The sequence below is a fragment of the Lactuca serriola genome, chromosome 5, assembly GCF_051521515.1.
Source record: "Lactuca serriola cultivar US96UC23 chromosome 5, Lser_US96UC23_V15, whole genome shotgun sequence".
Lineage (NCBI taxonomy): Eukaryota > Viridiplantae > Streptophyta > Magnoliopsida > Asterales > Asteraceae > Lactuca > Lactuca serriola.
The window spans coordinates 99,935,593-99,955,622 of NC_136412.1; positions in this window are offsets into that span (position 1 = coordinate 99,935,593).

The following is a 20,030-nucleotide window of genomic DNA, read 5'->3' on the forward strand; positions in this document are numbered from 1 at the left end:
TTATGGTTATGACAAATTCACATAGATAGGAATACATACACCATAAAATCTTAGTGTCATAAGGTTTCTTTCTAATTCATAAAAATGATTGTGAGGAAACACTTTTGTTAAGAAGATATTAGGGAGATAGCATTTTTGATATTTGCATTCTCAAATTCGATTATGATTACGACATCCGTCTTCATAGTTCGAATTGTGAGAAATGGCAAAAGGTCTAAAACATTAGGGACTTATTACTTCAAGTTTTGAAATTGTTTAGACACACATGTGAGCTATCTAAGGAAAGGTGTATGATTTTGAGAAGCCTAGATAAAGTCTTATCAAAGCATCTCGTGTCAGAAATCTGAACTTTGGTAAGGAAGTCAATAATTATTGATTTCTAAAAGTCTAGCTAATTTCTGGGTACATGTCAAAGCTAGTGGGAGCATAAATGTTATGCTGGTAAGTTAATAATTATTATGCTAGTGGGAGCATAATTATTATGGTAAGTGTTGCAAGTTAGCAATGTTAATTATAGAAAATAAAAGTTTGAATTCGTAAAGTTGCAGGGTTTGAAAATGTTGTTTTGCTATAATTAAGGGAGAGGAATTCATACTTCATTTCAATTCTAAGAGCTTAGATTGAGATTTTAATCAATTTAGTCAAAAATATATATGAATGTTATGTTGGAATGGTTCAACATAAGGAAATTCTATATATGGAAATGTTAATTACATTCTCAAAATTTGATTATGATTACAACATCCTTCTTCATAATTTGAATTTTGAGAACATGGCAAATAGACATGTTGTAGCAAAAGACTTGTCAAATATCATGTCTTTATGAGTCGTGTCCAATATGCTTTGGGTATAGGATCGATTACATGTGCTATAATATTTATCCGTTCTAAATTTTCCAAATGCCTAGGGCATTAAGAGGGAAGAAGGACTAGAACCGGTTATGACTAAAGTGGTTAAACTGTTAAGGAAAATCTAAGGTTCGATAAGGATTGGTCGCTTAAAGATAGTTGGAAGTACAATAACGGATGGACCATATTGACATTATTATGAATAGACAGGAGTCTATTAATAATGAGTTGTCGTATGGCAAATATGGAATGTTTCCATACTGGGAGTTGAAGAATAGATGAGAAAGCTAGGAACTTAATGAAAGAAGGATGTTCAAAGGAATGTACTTTGAATTTGAGACTTTGTTTCCATAGAATTGTTCTCCGTTGGAATGCTTTGTAATGTCTGTTGCCACATCTTTATGACTTTTGTGCATAGTCATTACAAGAGGATCATTGCGTATAAGTTAGAATCTAACATATTACAATAAATGTCAAGAATATGATATTCTTACATTCATGGTAAGGATTTGGAATTGTGAAATGAGCATCATTGAAATTGTCACACCCCCGAACAAGACGGTGGAAATGTTCGGGGGCTTGTGCGTGACTTCATCTTATAATATCATCACAATGTATATAATTGATACAAGCCATCACCATCATCATACATATCAAAATACAACCAACATTGTTTACATCAAGTATAATATCATAAGTTACATGCTATAAAGGAAGTTCAATGTATGAAGATAACAAAATACAATAATTTCCACATTCTCTGCTGACCTTCTGCTTAACGATTTCCTGAGAATACAAGTTATTTTGAAAACATCAACATATATAATGTTGGTGAGTTCATAAGCATGTTTGATTAAAAGTTTTTGCATGGTTAGTAAAACACCAAAAAATCTGATATTTTCTAAAAAATGGTTTGAATGTGATGTTGTTGAGAGAAAAACTTTGAGACACACTTGAACAAAAGTTAGAACAAGTATATAGCGGAATAGTTAATCTCAAAGGATCTGTTAGCTCAACAATAATATTAAAAGTTAGAAGTTAGTGAGTTAGATGCAGAAAGTAAAGAAATGTAAATGACAACAATTGTTATATCAAGTATACACAAAAGCAGATTCATAACAAGGATTGCATTCAAACCAAGTTAGTAAACGAGATCTAGCTTAGTGATTAAGTCACAAGTGACTTGCTCTATGAAGAGAGATTGATGGAAGTAAGAAGATTAGATAAGTAAGATAAAATGAGAATCTGAAGATGTCTATTAGAATTTTGTAAGAGATTCACACATACATTCATATTGAATACATTAGAAAAGATCTCTATTTATAGAGAAGTTTACAACTCTAAAAGTAGCCATGCAAGGCATACTGATATTAGAGTGTATTACAGAAAGGACAAAATTAACTAAGTAAAATGAATAGACTGTGGTACAGAAGACTTCGGATAAAAGTTGATGAGGAAGTTGCTCGACTGCGGTGGCTTGGGCGCTGCGGTAGAAAAAGTTCAAGAGGGTCACTTTTATTTTTGACTCAACAATTTCCCCCTAAGTGACTTCTTTAACTTGAATCAGCTATCAAGTTTAAGGAACTTGATCAGTATCCACCAAAACTTCCTGACGTTCTCTAACCGGTTTATTCTTCTTAGTATTTCAAACTTGACCTCTACGGTTGTATGCTTGGATTTTTCAACTGCGTTGCGGCAGATTTCAAGTTGTTTTCTGGTGAGACGATGCATGGCAGTCATAGGAATAAAATATTTGACGTTATCAATCTTCCTTTTGAAAATGACTCCCAACTCAGGATAGTTGGTTGCGCCTAAGGACCTTTCTTCATAGCCTTCGGTAGGCATGGGTGCGGGGTCAAGCGGTGGCAGGTCAGCAATCTTGGAGATGATGGGATGAATGTCTGCATCAATTTTTGCGAAGTCATAGACTGTTTCCTTAAGAAAGGTACTTTCCCTTTCAAGAGCGATCTTCATCTTCGGATGCTTTTCATACTTTTGCTGAAAAACCTTGGCGATGAGAAACACTTCTTCCGGGTTCATACTCGGAAAATCAGCCTGGTTGTGGATGTAATCATGCTCCCTCCTGGTCAGAGTGTACTCGATGAACTCTGCCTTCATGAATTTTCTGATCTTGTAGTTCTTCACTGCGGATGGTTTATCATTGGACCATATTGTTGGATTAGTGTCTAAGTCCATAACTATTTTGGTATGTACTTAACCCGATGGTGCATGGTCCTTTTGGGTTGCCTTCACCAAAGCAACTTGATAGGATGAAGTATGGAGAGAAAGGATTAAATATGATTTATTAATATATTATGAGAATAATATATTAAAGAAGAAATCATATTGTTTAATTAATATTAGTCAATAATTAATTGGTAATTAGTTTTGTGACTAAAAGAGATTAATTAAACTTAAGGGACTGGAATTATAATTATAAGATAATTGCAATTGGGCCATGGATTGCCTTGTATTAAGGAGTGGATGAATTCTATGGGGAAACCCATAAGGAAATCGCCCAAGGCCTTAAGGAAAGGGGTCCATGGGTTGCTTAGGGCTTAAGCATCCAAATTAGGGTTTCCTTGTTAGATAACCCTAATAGCCTAACTATATATACATCCCTTATGACCCAAAAACGTGGCTAAGCATCCTTCTAGGGTTTCACACGTTTTAGGGCAGCCTCCATCCTCTCTCCTCTTCATCCTCTTGCTCTTGGTGTTTGTGAACCATTAGAGGAGTGACATTTGTGACTCTAAGGTTTCTAAAGCCAATACAAGGAGGAATTGGGATTGTTATTGCTACATAACAATCAAGGTATGATCTAAACCCTAATCATATGTTATATTGATTATCATATGCTAGATCTTGGGTAACTTGCATGTAAAATAGAGAAACCTAGATCCAAGCATTAGGGTTTGTATGAGCACATAGGATATTCTTATGACCAAAACCCATCAGTGGTATCAGAGCCTAGATTGGTTTCTATTGTATTGATGCTTTGTATGTTGAAAAATTCGATTTTTGTGTTTCTGGGGCTGAACTCGCCGAGTTTTTTAGATGAAATCGCCGAGTCCATGATGAACTCGACGAGTCCATGCCTGACTCGACGAGTCGGCTGGTCAGTAAGAGGGAAAACCGGTATTTCTTGTTGTTTTTGCTTGAGGATACTTGCCTTATCATATTAGATCAATATAAATCCGATTTTTTGATATATATGACTATATTCTTGATCTAATTGAAGATATTTATCAATTAATAAAATATTTGTTTATTTATGTGATAATTGATTAATTATCTTGATTAAATTGATAAATTGTTTTGCAAGAAATCATTAAATAAATCAAATATGGATAATTATGTGATTAATTGTTAATTTAGATTATTTGTTATTTGATCCTTGTGTTATGAAAAGTTTCACATTTTCACCTTTAGGTTTTATAGTTTAAATTTGACCTCAAAAGTTTTGTTGTTTTGAAATTTAAATAGTTGAAACCCTAATGTTTTGAAAAAGGTTTCAAAACTTGCCCTCAAGTTTTGAAATTTAAATTTTGATTAATTGTTTAATTTTGATGTATATTTAAATTCTAAACCCTAATGTTTTAAAATGTTTCAAAACTTGCCCTCAAGTTTTGGAATTTAAAAGTTGATTTAAAGTTTAATTAGGAATGTTAAATTCTAAAACCCTAGTATTGTTTTGAAAAAAGTTCAAATCACACCCTTATGGTTTTATTAATTAATTAAGGTGTGTAAAAGAGGTTTAATAAATCCATAAAGTTTTTGGTTTAAAATTTAATTGAATTAAAGGTATAATTGTTAAATTTGACCACCTAATATTTTAAAAGTGTAAAATACACCATATACTATATATATAACATTAAAAGTCTAACATTATATATATATATATATATATGTATGAGTAAAAGTCAGTCTTACCGTTAGTAGGCCTCATTCACGAAGCTGGTCTATAAGGGGTGTTTAAGGAAATTGCCTATAAAATGGCGATTGAATGGGTATCCATTCTTACCCACCGCACTCTTGACTAGTGGAGGGTCGTTAGCCGAACGGGTAGGATAGGACGAAACCTTCCACTATAAGTATAATGAAGTATAAAAGTAACTAAATGTTTTCATAAAATTCCCAATCTTAGTTACTTAGGCAAAAGTGAATTGATGCAATTCCATGAAATTACACTTTGTGCCCTTGCGAAGACATTAGTGGAGCATGTGTGGTTTACCGGCACACTAAATGGTTCTAAGCAAAGGTAGCAAAGGGTGACTCAATGTTTGTCATAGTTCGGTGGAGCGTGTGTGGTTTACCGGCACATCGAATAGATGACTGTAACATGTGAGGGCACCATGTAAGTTTTCATGGTTATTCACACGCGCTTTGTGATCCTCGGCATCCCAGTCACAAACAAGAGGGGCATATCGAGATTTAAACATGCCATTGAAGTGTTCAATGAATCTCAAATGATCTAGGAGTTTTCATAGATTTAAAACCTAAATCTCTTTTTCGTTTTTCATGGTGGAAATTAGTGAATCGTCATTCACTTACCTTCAAATGTTCTGCAATTTGGGTTACGGCATCCCTCTCCCGAGTTGTAGAATATTGTGTTGGGTCCTAGCCTTAGTATTTCATTTGGGTGATTTACTAAGGACTCAATCAATCAACTAACTTGAATTTGTTTTCTCCCATTTTGTAGATGTCAAAGTTTGACAACTATGGTTTTCTCAAATCCCATGGAACAAACATTCCACATGAAGATGATATTCCACGATTCGATCGAGGAACAAGAGATCATACTTCACTTCCTCCTCCTCCTCTAATTATTCTCGCTAACCCACAAGTTCAAAGGCTTGAAAAGTTCAAGATCACTCAAGCCCTTTTGGCAAGTAAACATAAAGAAGGAAAGCCGGTGTGTGAACACGTCCTAGGGATGAAGTCACACATTGATATGTTAAGAATGTTGGGATCTGTTGTCTGCGAGGAAATAGCTGTTGATTGGGTTCTTCAGTCACTTCCTAACTCATATAGTGAGTTCGTAAGAGAGTACTATATGATGAACCGCGACGTGACCCTTATAGATCTCACCTATATGCTTATTGCTGCTGAATCAGAAATGTTTTCACGTGATGGAAGGCAATGTCTGAAGTAGTTCCATGTCTTGTTCCAAAAGAGTCAATTTTCTTTTATTGCCAAGAGAAGGGGCATTGGAGACGAAGCTGCCCTATTTACCTAAGAGATCTAAGAGATGGGAGAGTCAAAACGTATGGCTTTGCTTTAGGTAAAATCCATTGACTAACCCTTTTAAGCTCTATCCTAGATTCTTAATACATAATGTGATAAGATTACAATTGATGTTTTATAGGATCGAAGGAAAGAAAGGAAGCTAAGGGAAGAAGTGAGCAGAATCTAACCGTGAAGAAATGGATTTCGATCGCATTACTTGAAGATTAGATTCTCGAGCTACTACTTAGAGTTAGAATTAGATTGCTAAGAAAGATGTATTAGCATAGTTTTTCAATGAATTGCATTGTAAGGACAAATTTTTCCGCAATAAAATAAATTTTGATTTTTATTATTTATTTATCCTTGCAATGGCGTATATGAAAAATTGAAGTTTGAATGTTTCTATTATTAGCAATAATGGATTTGGTTCTTATTATGTTATTTATGGAAAGTCGAGAGTTTACCAAATAGGGAGAGTTTCTCATCGCCCAAGTTTCAATTGGACAGAAACTTGAAATCATGCAACTTGGTTGCACGATGAATGAGAAATTTCATATTTGGAAATTAGACTAATTCATTTACAAAGTGTCAAGTAAAGGACTAGGAGATCGAGTACACAAAGTTGTGTGTTGGTCAAAGTCCACCATAAGAGTAACAAAGATATTCGTCATGATTTACTAAAGGTTTAGTAAATGTGATTATACTTACAAGATTAAGTGTAATTCTAGATTGATTGAAAAGGGTTTATATCAATAGTAGAACGAATAAGAAAAATCAAGTAGGTAGAAAGATTAAAGTTTCTCCAATCTAAGAAGGAGGGAGAATAGCTTTTATGCTTTATGATAGGTCTTAATGATTAAGAACCATATCTCAATTGATCCTTTAATTGAGTCTTAGTACAATTGTATGTTTAAGAAGATGAATCAAGGATTGAAGAAATGGTTAAATCAAGAAGTCAATCATACTTCGTTCCAATAACAAGTCTTAAAGTTAAGATTGTGACATTGAGTGAAAAGTATTAAAAAGGTTTGTAACATTCATCAAATGTGGAAAGTTGTGATGTCTTGGATAAGAAAAAGACCAACTAGGACCAATTTATGAAGAGTTTTGATAAAAGCTACACTAACTCTTGAATATTTGTTTGTCAAGAAATGTTTTGACAAGAGAATCTTATATGTCAAGGAGTCAGTGGGAGTCTTAATGGTCTTGAAAGGATTCAAGAACAAATCAAAACAGACCTTATCGATCATCACTAGCACACGAGTTGAGGTTTACAACCTATTGTGTTGACATTATTTTGTTTCTGTGCCGTTCCAATTGAGCTAATTATGCATGTGAGTTCTATGAGTTCTCATTTGAACGCATAAAAGGCATGCACCTTGATCAATGGAAAGTACATTGATATGAAAGAGTGAGCTGCTCAACTACTTGGAAGACATGGTGGGCAGCTGTGATACCATAAGGCAATAAGTCAAGATTAAGAAAGTTCAGTCCGTATGAGTTTGAATTTGTCGTAAACTTTGGTTTTGACAAATTCACATGGATAGGAACAAATACACCATTTAAAATCTAAGTGTCATAAGATTCCCTCCTTCATGAAAATGATTGTGAGGAAATGCTTTCACTAAGAAAGATTTTTAGAAGATAGTAATTGTGAAATTGTATTCTCGAATTCGATTATGGTTACGGTATCCCTCTCCATAATTTGAATTGTGAGATTTGACAATTAGTCTTAAGTGTTTAGACACACATATGAGCTATCTAAGGGAAAGGTGTATAAGCTTAGATAAAGGATTATCAAAGTATTAGGTATTAGAAACGAGAACTTAAGAAATTCAATAGGTGTTGTTTTCTGAAAGTTAAGTTGTTTTTGAATACATGTCAAAGCTAGTGGGAGCATAAGTGTTATGTTTATAATAATCATCATGACAGTGGGAACATAAATGTTATGATTGTATGATTATTATGGCAAGTATTGCAAGTTAGCAATATTAATTATAGAAAACAAGAGTCATACTTTGCAAAGTTGTAAGAGTTGAATAGTTGTTTTGCTATAATTAAGGGAGAGATTATTATGCTTCATTTCAAAAATAAAGGCTTTGGTTGTGGAATGTTAATAAATTTAGTCAAAGGTATATAGTGTGTTCTCAAAATTTCGATTATGACTACGACATTCCTCTTCACAATTTGAATTTTGAGAACATAGCAAATAAAATATTATGGTAGAAGATTGATAAAGTATCAAATCTTTATGTAAGACATTATGCATCATGTCCCATACGCTTCGGGTATAGGATTGATTGCAAATGTTTGGATATTTTACCATTCTAAAATTTTCCAAATGTCTAGCACATTTAGAGGGAAAAAGGACAAGAATCGGTTTTGACTAAAATAATTAAACAACTATCAAAGGACAATCCAAAGATTCGACGAGGATTGGTTGCTTGTGAGTAGTTGGGAGCATGGTATTGGATGGACCATATCGACATTATTATGAATAGATAAGATTCTATTAAGAATGAGTTGTCATATGGAAAATATGGAAGCGTGTTCATATTGGGAATTGAATATTGAAAATCTATGTCTAGATTAGAAACTTTTATGCAAAAGGATGTTCAAAGGAATGTACTTTGAGTGAGAGACATCATATCTATAGAATTGTCTTGTAACAATCTCCGATAGAGGACTTTGTAATATCATTGGCAATAGTCTTTGTGACTTTGGTGCAGTGATATTATGAAAGGATCATTGCATAAAATGTTAGAATCTAGCATATTCTATAAGTGGCAAGAGTTTGATATTCTTTCACTTATGGAAAAGGTTTTGGAGTTGTGAAATGAGTATGATTGGAAATGTGCTCAATGTGATCTATTTCACAAAGTAAGAACCATAGGTAAACATTGTGTGCATGCTAGGAGCATGGGACAAGTGTTGTAATTTAAGTAAGAAGTTGATTAACCGAAACGACAAATAATGAGTAATCGATATGGTGATAAATAAAAGGTGTTTTATTTATGCTCAAAGGGTTGAGGCCATATGGTATTAGTATTATTCTTGTGTTTCACTTTGCATGTTTTGACTTCCTGAATAATTTAATTGGGTAGGAACAGTCAAATTATTCGAACGGGCCACAATCATTCATATATTGGAAGTAGGTATGATTAAAGACTGTCGTGAATTGGTGTGTGGATTGTCTAAAAGAGTATTAGACAGAAGCCAATGTTTGCTGCAACGTTCATGAGTGCTTATGAATATGATTTGAGCATTGGATTAAACCCACGCTCACTTGGATCACTCCATGGATTTTATCATGAGTGACTGGTGAGACGATTACATCTTATATTCTTGAAATCGAGATGTGTGAGTTGTATCTTGCAAATCGGTTGCACATTGATAATATGTAAACGCACCAGTAACTTGGTGACATAAAACATATTGTTGTGTGTGATTCGGTGAGTAAGTGCAAGCAAGCATTGTATCAAAGTTTATCCGTTCCTTTTATCCAAAGTAGGATAAAAGCGATATCTTTGGGCCCTTCAATGATTTAGTGATGACAAACGTAAATGCTCGGCCGGGCTAAGGCTAATTTGATTTGTTCAATTAGTCAGTCGTCATAAATCGGAATTCGAGAAATAGTACAAAGAGAATGATTAGAAATCATGTCTTACGATATCTAGAATGGAGGAATATATGATCCCTTATCGAAAGGACACGCGTATCTGATAGGATCAGAGTTGACAGCGGTTTTGGAAAGCTACGATTGCAGATCAGGATTTGAAGTCATACGCATAATAGTTATTAGACTTATCCAAGTGTGAGACTGTTGAATTAGTGTCTAAGTCCATAACTATTTTGGTATGTACTTGACCCGATGGTGCATGGTCCTTTTGGGTTGCCTTCACCAAAGCAACTTGATAGGATGAATTAGGGAGAGAAAGGATTAAATATGATTTATTAATATATTATGAGAATAATATATTAAAGAAGAAATCATATTGTTTAATTAATATTAGTCAGTAATTAATTGGTAATTAGTTTTATGACTAAAAGAGATTAATTAAACTTAAGGGATTGGAATTGTAATTATAAGATAATTGCAATTGGGCCATGGATTGCCTTGTATTAAGGAGTGGACGAATTCTATGGGGAAACCCATAAGGAAATCATCCAAGGCCTTAAGGAAAGGGGTCAATGGGTTGCTTAGGGCTTAAGCATCCAAATTAGGGTTTCCTTGTTAGATAACCCTAATAGCCTAACTATATATACATCCCTTATGACCCAAAAACGTGGCTAAGCATCCTTCTAGGGTTTCACACGTTTTAGGGCAGCCTCCGTCCTCTCTCCTCTTCATCCTCTTACTCTTGGTGTTTGTGAACCATTAGAGGAGTGACATTTGTGACTCTAAGCTTTCTAAAGCCAATACAAGGAGGAATTGGGATTGTTATTGCTACATAACAATCAAGGTATGATCTAAATCCTAATTATATGTTATATTGATTATCATATGCTAGATCTAGAGTTTATAGTCTTGGATAACTTGCATGTATAATAGAGAAACCTAGATCCAAGCATTAGGGTTTGTATGAGCACATAGGATGTTCTTATGACCAAAACCCATCACATATGTGTTCAATTGGAGAGGCATGCTTAGCATAGAATTGGCTAAGTCTCACGAACTCCATAGGCTATCTTTTGTCATCCGGAAGGCTGCGGTCGAACTACTCAAATATAGTGAAGTATCTGGCCTTCGGTGAGATAGGAACATCCAGTATCCATCTAAGGGGGTTCCACATATGTGATATGAGGAACATAATCATCAAAAAGAAGTCTTCTGTGAGGATTGATCCAATAATTTATCAAGGATTCATCCATAACTGTGTCGAATCCGCAGAGCCTCCATACTTCTTCAGCCAGCTTGGCTGCCTTCCAGTCTCTTTTTCTCTGAGCAGTAGCATGGGAATCGTTAGATCTTGGAAAGGATGTATACTCTTCCAGATTATTGAAGTGCGGGGGAGTTTCTGGTTTGTCAGAAGTATTATGGGGAGGGGAGTTGTGATGAGATGGTTGCGGTGATGTTTGTGGTGTGGGAATGTTTTTAGTGGAGATTGGGGGAATTTGATGATGTGAAAGGGATTGGTTTGAGTGATGGACTTCTTCACTTCCCCCTCTTGAGGATTTCAGACACGGAGTCTCCTCAAGCCATTTACGAAGGCCATCAACCTTGTCAAATATGGTCTGAAATTGAGCTTTGAGCTCTTCAGCCAATTGTTGGTTATTCGGGATGGAGGGATTGAAGAGTAGTTGGTGAATCTCCTTTGTGAGCTGAAGGATCTTCGGACCATGGAAGTTGTTGGAGAGTGAGCGTTGCATTTTGGAGATAGTTGTTTGGAGAATAGAGATTGCTGACTCATAAGAAGTATGAGTTTCATCAATCAACTTCTCAGAGTTAGAAGCTTGATCCACAGTCACTGTTTGAAGATCAGTTTTGATGGTAGTAACCTTAGATATGAGGCGTTCAGCAGTAGCTATGAACTCCTTATGATCAGCTTGATGATTGTTTTCAAGTGATCTGATCCATATTTCAACTTTTAAAGAGATGCGCTCCGCATCCAATCTTTCACGTGTTTCAAGTCTTTCAATTCTTTCCATTAAGGACTACGGTCCCGGGTTGTCCATATGTTGCGGTTGATTAGGCTTGACCGTAGCTAAAATTTGATCTACTTTAGCTTGAAGACATAGAAACTCTTTTCTCGTGACAGCTTGCTCCTTCTTCTTCTTATCTTTTGGTTTCGTTGTGGAGTGATGAGATCCACTGGATTCTTCGTCTTCATCGAACATCATCAAGTCGTCATCTGAAGGAGAGGGTTTTTTTTTTACCTCTTGTGGTTCATCAACATCGAAGCCAAAGATTGGAGCAGAGCTCACATTGATTTCAGGAACCTGCAGCAGTTGGAAAAGGAGGAGATTGATGATCATGCTGATCAACAACAGTTTGTTGAGTTTGTTGAACGTTGGCTGCCATTGTGGACAACCATTCTTGAATCTACAGAATATTGGTTGCGGTATTGGCGTTGTTGATGACATCTGCCCAATATTTTGCCACAACTTGAATCTCTTGTTCTTTTAGCTATTGTTTCTTGATCTGTTGATCCTTCCTAGCTTGAAATGCCCTACGAAAAGCAGCATACTTCTTGGCTTCAGCCTTGTTAGAGGGTTGATATCTGCTCTAAGAATCATTTGAGTCTTCTCCGTCAAGAGGATGGAGTTCAACTCCTCGGATGAAAAAATATGCAGTCGAGAAGCCCTGGAGACTTTAGGGCGAGAACCAATAATATCCCTTTGGGAGTGTACTGGAGGGGAGCCTCCTCTGTGTTGTGATTCAAACTCACTTTTTGAGTCTGAAAGGAAAAGGATGGTGTTAACAAATGGATGTGCAGGCATCCCAAGGACTACCGGAGCCTGTGGAGAGGCTGGAGTATCAGTCTGGTCATGCATTTGGCTAGTGGGATGAGCTTTCCTTTTCTTAAGGATGGAGATGGGTTGGTTGTCTTCTTTAGAGTCACTACCAGAGTCATGGTGACTCGGTTCAGCAGTTATGATAACTGGTGGTGACTTTGTCTTCTTTGATGGTTTGGATGGTTTGGTGGAATCCTTCTTGGGAGTGCTGGCTTTCTTAATGGTACGGGGACAATGAAGAGATGAAACTTTATGTTTACGTCTCTGAAAGACGTTAGAAAGAGTTGTAGAAGAAGGGATTGTGGTACGTTTAGGGTGTAAGGTTGTGGATGGAAGAGGCGGGGTAGGAAGGTATCGGTCAATACCTTCTATAGCCTCAACGTGGTCTGAGACATCAGCAGTCTCTAGACCAAGAGTACTAAGGATGTGGGCAGGGAGTCTACGGATGGGACCAAAAATAGTTTGATCAGAGGAAGGATTGTACCTTTTCAAGTCTTTGGTGACGAAGAAATTGATGTCGTCACCCATGTCTATCTTGGCATCCGCATGCAAATCTGATATGCACAAGGACCATAATCAAGCGAAAGTAAGCTCAGATGGATTTTGATTCGGACTCTCCTTTGGAATGTATTGGAGAAAATCGTCCCATAAGATCTGACTGTAGTTTACATCACGGCCGGTAAAGATGCTCCAAACCAGTTCTAGGAGCTTTAATCTCATGTTGTCTGTGCCTGCGGTTCTGCCGGACAGACTGCGGATGATAAAATGACAGAAAAACTGCCATACCGCAGGCAACTGATTCTTCTTGAACTCACTGATACCCTTTATCTTCTTCTGATATCCCATCCGGTATAGAGCTGTGGTGACATCCGCCATTGATGGAGTAAAGAACTTCACGGATGGATGAATCAGTAGATTGATTGCAGAAAGGAACTTTTCTTTGGTTAAGATAACCAAAGCATCATTAACCATGTTGAGATGAACTTCTTGGGGATTATCGACTGGTCGATATGCAGAAAACGCACACTTGTAGAGAGTGGATATTGGAATGATCTCTGTAAATGCATCAAAAGGTCCAAAAAGGTGATGATTTTTCAAGAACTTGATCATCAGTTTGATTGGTGCATTGTAAGTGAGTTGATCATCGATCACAGCTCTGAAATTGCTCAATGCAATAGTGGGAGAGTCTGAACCAGTTGGGTTTGTTGATCCAGAAGCTTTGGTTTGTTTCTTTGAGGCACCAGATTTCACCATTGTTGAGTTTGAAAGAGCTTAAAGAATTCAAAGAGAGATTGAGGGTTTTGAGAGCGTAAAGGTTTCTTTGTGGAGAGGAAAAGGGTTTTATAGTGATTTATAGGAGCGGGAAACGTTAAGGTTTTGACCTAGGTGAAATTGGGTAAAAAGAAAATGGTTTATCTGTGAAAAAGGTATCTTTAATCTTAACCACATGTTGACAAAAAGGGATATAGATTAAAATTGGGATTAACCAAAAGAACGTTGCATTTAATGAAATCTCAGATCACGTCTTGAGAACGTGTGGAGGGGGTGAGAAAAATCCGTTGGATAAAGTAGAAGTTGTAACGGATGGGATGGTTTGGGTAATAGGAAGAGACATTTTAGAGGATTTGATTTGGAAAATCTTTTATTTTGTCATCATACCTAAAATAGGTCTAACACAAGGTTTTGGGAGAGAAGAATGTGACAGTTTCTCAAAGGAATGTTTTTATTTAATGAAGGATCATTAAATAGCACACTACGTTTTTGTTGGTTTTCAAAAAAAATGAACCGTCTGGAAGGTAATTAATGTGACTGCGGATGAACATATCATTGCGGATGCTTTCTTTGATATTGCGGATGACTGCAGTGAAAGAAACTGAGAAAAGCACTTGTATAAAATTTAGTAGTCACAAACAAGAAGGACCCATGAAAGATAGATATAATATATGGTTCTGGTACATTGACTGCAGTACAGGGAATGTTCCAAAACCATCTATTATCAGTAACTTTCAGTTAGAACCGCAACGGAGACCAGGAAGGTCTGCGGTGCCTGTTAATTCAAGAAGAATTTTGGTTCCAGATTCATCATTCCCAACATTTGTAGGAACACATTAAGTTTTGTAGAGTCAAGTGCTTTTGTAAAAACATCAGCAATCTCTTCATGAGTAGGAACAAAGATGAGTTCAATATTACCTTTCAGAATGTGGTCTTTGATGAAGTGATATCGTAGTTCAATATGTTTAGTCTTGGAGTGCTGAATAGGATTATGAGAAATCGCTATGACGCTTTCAGAGTCATAATAAATTGGTATCCACAAAATTCTGTATCCATAGTCTAACACTTGCGTCTTCATCCAAAGGACTTGGGAACAGCAGCTGGCTGCGGCCACATATTCTGCTTCTGCGGTAGATAATGAAACACAACTTTGTTTTCTTGAGGACCAGCTGACAAGTCTACCTCCTAAAAATTGACATCCATCAGATGCAATTTTCCGATCAAGTTTGCATCCGGCATAATCCGCATCAGTAAACTCTTGAAGACTGAAGTCATTGCCTGCGGGGTACCATAGACCAAGAGATTTTCTTCCTTTTAGGTACCGAAGAATTTGTTTGGCTGCGGTCATGTGTGACACTTTTGGGTCAGCCTGATACCTTGCACACACACCAGTTGCAAAGACAATGTCCGGTCAGCTTGTGGTGAGATACATTAAAGAGCCAATGATACCTCTATAAGTCTTGTGATCCATAGATTCGCTGGAGGGATCAGCAGAGATCTTATATCCAAAGGCCATATGAACCTTAGCCAAAGAACAGTTGTCCATAGAGTATTTCTTCATAAGTTCAGTGGTGTATTTCTCCTGATGAATGAATATCCCTTGTTGAATTTGTTTAACTTGAAGGCCTAGAAAGAAGTTAATCTCTCTATTCATGCTCATTTGAAATTTGTTTGTCATGAGCTTAGCAAATTCATCCACCATTCCTTGATTAGGCGATCCGAAGATAATATCATCCACATATATTTGTACAAGCATAAGGTGAGACCCGTTTGCTTTTCTAAATAGTGTGGGATGAATCACTCCTCTTTTGTACCCAGAAGAGACTAAGAATTCAGAAAGAGTCTCATAACAAGCCCTAGGGGCTTGCTTCAGACCGCAGACTGCTTTTTGAAGCTTGTAGCAGTGATCAGGGAACTCGATACTTTCAAAGCCGGGAGGTTGTTGAAGATAAACTTCTTCTTTCAATTCCCCATTGAGAAAAGCACTCTTAACGTCCATTTGGTGTACTTTGATGTTTCTGTGGGAAGCATATACTTAGAAGATTCAGATTGCTTCCATTCTAGCCACCGGAGCGTATGTTTCATCATAGTCAATACCTTCCAGTTGACTATAGCCTTTAGCAACTAGTCTTGCCTTATTTCTAAGAATCGTACCAGATTCATCTAACTTGTTCTTGAATACCCATCTTGTACCAATAATAGTATGGCCATGTGGGATGGGAACAAGTTGCCACACTTTGTTTCTTTCAAATTCTTCCAGTTCTTCTTGCATTGTAGAAATCCAATTTGGTTCCAATAAAGCTTCATTGATAGATAGAGGCTCGACTGCATACATAAATGTTGCATAGTGACAATGATCAGATAAATCTTTGGATACCTACGGATGGGTTGCCAATAATTTGGCCTGGTGGGTGATCCTTCGTCCATACATGTAGACGAGCCATCAAATGATTAACAGTTGCGGTTGAAGGAATGTTTTCAATATCAGAGGTTGCTTCGGATGGGGAAAGAAGTTCCCCCTTGATTTGTGAACAGCCTGCTAAATCATCTTGACTTGTTGGAGCGAGAGAGGTATTTTCTTTAGTTTGGAGAGGTTCCCCTTGGATAGCTGAAGGGTGTTCATCTGGAACCTGAGAAGGTTCCCCCTGGACTGCTGATGGGAGAGAAATGATACCTGATTTGGTTCTTGTGTCAAAATTCTCAATGATTTCATCATCCGAATCCGAAGATACGTTTGATGGAATTGATTTTCTGAGAGTGGGAGCTTGAGCATCATCAAGTACTGGAACCTCGATGGATGTAGTATGAACCGGAGTAGAGCTTTCCCCCTCAACAGGAGAGGTGAAAGTATTGAGAGAAGCTACTGCGGATAGAGATGGACCAGAAACATCAGCATGTTGTTGTTGAGCAGTTGGTGATACCAGAACTTCGGATAGTTTTGCTGTTTCAACAGGGTCGAAGAGATCATCGTAGTTTACTTCAACCAGATTTAGAGGTCCTAAAGAAACAGGAATATCTCTCTCTATAATGGAAGTGGTTTCCTTAGATGGAGGGGTGTTGCGGATCCAAGAGTCATCGAACTTTACGTCAAAACTTTCAATGATTAACCTTGTACATCTGATGAGAACCCGATACGTAACCTTATTTGTGGAGTAACCAAGAAAGATACCTTCATCAGACTTTGGTGCAAACTTGTTAAGTTGATCTCGGTTGTTGATCATAAAACATCTACACCCAAAGATGTGAAAGAAACGAACATTTGGCTTTTGTTTGTTGAGGCCCTCATATGGTGTCTTGTTGAGGCGTTTGCACACAATGCTTCGGTTCTGAACAAAGCATGCAGTGGCTATAGCTTCAGCCCAGAAGTAAAGAGGAAGATGGGTGAAGTTGCGCATGGATCTGGCTGCTTCAACAAGGGTGCAGTTCCTTCGCTCAACAACACCATTTTGTTGAGGTGTATATGGAGCTGAAAAGTTATGTGAAATACCTTTTGGCACCAAGAAGTTGTTGAGTGGATGATTGGTGAATTCAGTACCATTGTCACTGCGGATGCGTCTTACGGGAAGCTTGATCTGAAGTTCTATTTCTTTGATGAAGTTTATTAGAATCTGCGGTGTTTCTGATTTGAGTCTGAGAAAGAATACCCAAGTGAAGCGAGTGAATTCATCAACTATAACCAATATATATTTTCATGATGAAGACTGGATACGGTTGATGGACCGCAGAGATCAATGTGGAGAAGTTCGAGTGGTTTGGATATGGAGGAGTCAATTACCATAGGGTGACTTTCTTTTGAATGCTTACCAAATTCACAAGCAGGACATAGAGTGTCATTGCTGAACTTGAGAATGGGTAGGCCTCTAACCAATTCTTCAGTGAATAAGGTGTTGATGTATTTGAAGTTGAGATGAGCGAGCTTGCGGTGCCATAACCAGCTAACTTCGGATACGACTTTAGAGAGAAAGCACAGCTGCGGTCTACCAATGATGAGAGAGACATCCAGAGGATACATGGTGCCTTCGGATCGTGACTTGATTAAGAAAGTGCTTCTCTCACTTGTCATTATGTAACATAATTGATCATCAAACTCCACTCGATGGCCTGCCTTACATAGTTGACCAACACTGATGAGATTGTGTTTAAGGCTTTCTACATAGGCAACCTTCTGGATTGAGAAATTCCCCGTAGTGAACACACCATAGCCTCGTATGATGCCATTCACATTGTTGCCGAATGTGACATTTCCACCACTACATATAGGCCTGAAATCCCGAAGGTATTCTAACCTTCTGGTCATGTGCAAGGAGCAGGCACTGTCGATCAACCATCCTTCTTCTTGATCCTCCTTTCACAAAGCCTACAGAAATTAAGTGGTTAATTTGGGCACCCAAGCGAGTTTCGAGCCCAGAGTCACATACGATGTGTTAATTGATGCATGATGCGAGGTGTCAGGGACAGGTTTTAAGTCAACTTTGAAGCCTAGTCCTGGGTGTTTGAGGTTCTTCGGAGTTTTGTGAGATTGTGGATAGTTACGAGTTTTTCGGGAACGATGAGATTTGTCATGAGAGAGAATTTTTTGACATTGACATTGACACGTGAACTTTTTGTCATTTTTCCTGACATTTGACTTAGTCTGAGGTTTTGAAGAGAAAGTATGCTTTTGTCCAGTTCGAGGATTGTGAGATTTGACCTTTTTGTTTGTGTGTCTTGAAAAAGTGTTTTGTGTAGGTCTTGCAGGTGTGTAGACACGTGCAGACCTTTTGTGATGTGATTTCTTAAACACTTGAGATGACCTTTTGAGTGCCGGAGTTGGCAAAATTCCTTTCCATTTTTGAGATTTTGAAAGTGGCATTGGAAGGGTTGAAGTAGGTAGAATACCTTTCCATTTTGGATCATTGAGTGAATAGATTTGAAAACCATTTGATCGAAAAGACTTATCCTTAGAGTTGGATGTTTTTTGAGTATTGTTAGAAACAGTGAACTCCTTCCTTTTTGTTTTCTTGGAAACAGTTTTCTTGAAATGATAATTTGAGAAAACAAGTTTTTCAGGACTTTGTGACTTTGGACATTTCACAGATTTCTTTTGTTTTGAACAAATTTCCCGTTGCTTCCCATGAGAACGAAATTCTTCTTTAAAAGCTCTTTTTGCTTCGGTCTTAGGAGAACCGCAGTCAGTGGCATTTAATTGCGGTTTCCTTAAATCTTTTGAGGATTTTGAAAAACAGTGACTTGATTCATCCGAACTGGAGAATTCAGGACTTTGAGAACATTGACCAAATTCAAAATTTTCCATTGGTAATTCATGATTACTTGGTTCAATAGTCACAAAACTTTTGACTATGGTCTGCGGTGTAGTGCTCTGGACTACCGCAGAGTAAGTCTTGTTGGGGACTTCAGTGGGGCATTTGATAATGGGTAATGGGACAGATTGCAGTTCATGACCGCGGTTAGAAACACTGCGGTTAGACAGCAAGGATGAGAAGTCTAAAGAGACTTCAGGACTTTCAATAACAATTTCCTCATCCGCTACGGATGATGTCTGAGAATCTATGTTATCAACATGAGTAGGAAATTCAGGGAGAATTTCTTCTATAACACAATTATTACTCAGGTCATGAAGTTTACTAAAGTGAGCTTGGATATCCTCAGGAAATGTTTTGTTATTGACCGGAAACATGAAGTTGCGGTCTGGAGGGACATAGGGACGTTCCGGTGTGAACCGAGGTGAGGAGTCCGTTGCGGATGGGTAACCATTGGACCAACCCCAATTAAAGGTGTAATCAACATTCCCATTATTAACAAGATTCTCAATGGCCTCAGTTTCATTAAACAACTTTTCAATTAAAAGATTTAAGCGTACAATTTCATTATGTGATAAATCTCTCTGATTCAAGGCTATTTCTAATTGTGTTTCACTTAACATCCTAGCATCTTTTTCTAGCATCAAGTCCTTCTCTAACATTGCCATTTTGAGTCTCTTATTGTCCAAACGTCCTCTGACATGGAACATCTCCTGCGAAGCGATGTTCTTCTCATCTAGGGCTTTATTGTAGTCTGTAAGGACGGCAGCACAAGTGTCATTGAGTGTGTCTATGAAAGGTTGACAATCATGCATGTTGTAATTTAAAGTTTGAATCATAAGTTTTGCCTGTTCCACAATGCTGAGAGTTCTATCTTTTGCCATATAGCAATGGTTCTTCTTTAGATTGGTTGAGCCGTCTTCAT